Source organism: Opisthorchis viverrini (genome assembly GCF_000715545.1).
Source record: "Opisthorchis viverrini unplaced genomic scaffold opera_v5_117, whole genome shotgun sequence".
Taxonomy (NCBI): Eukaryota; Metazoa; Platyhelminthes; class Trematoda; order Opisthorchiida; family Opisthorchiidae; genus Opisthorchis; species Opisthorchis viverrini.
In genome coordinates, this window is record NW_008751771.1 from 63,552 (window position 1) to 64,338 (window position 787).

Below are 787 nucleotides of genomic sequence, written 5' to 3' on the forward strand. Positions count from 1 at the left end.
ACAAGTAGATAACATACCTTGCCCAGTCTGATTACACCAATATGAGCTTGCGGAAAGGCGTGATGTGATGGCGGACCGATTGGGAAATAGAGTGATGTCTGAGGCTTCCAGTATCATGATTAACTTGCGGACGAGGCACCATCCAAGTGCTGTGTGGCTGTCCAGAGTCTGCGGCAGTTGTATATTAGTGGGATCTGTGTGATCTCCTGTCAGCTTCTCTGAACGCGGATTTCTGAGGTGAGGTGAGGCAACACACTCGATTCAACTACAAGTTATTTTCACTGATCAGCTGAGCTCGGAGCCAGACTGTAGGTGAGCAATAGCGAACTTTCACATGGCTTCTGTGTTTTTTCAAGTCGGTGACTGCGATGAATTTTCATGGAGTGCAAAATGTGTTTATTCTTGACAGTTTTCGACACAAAAGGCCTTGGTCGGAATTTGAGTTGGTGTGAAGTTACCACAGACTATCAAACTTTAGTGTTTAGGAGATGTGCGGCGGGCACTCAGCGAATATGTGGAGAGATCTGTCAAATGAGAAGTCCACTTCGATAACCTTCGAAATAGCAAACACGTACTAGTGCAAATTAAAAAGAGATGCCCACAACGCAGTACTAAAGGATATTTTTTTCCATGTTGCAATTGGATACAGTTCGAAAATCAGCAGTCATTTACCAGTCACCACCTCGAATGCAGATGATTTCAGATGATTTCCCCGAAAAACCCCATCCAGTAGAAATACGCCAATCTCGATATCAGGGTGAAGCCAGCTTTTCGGAAAAAACAATTG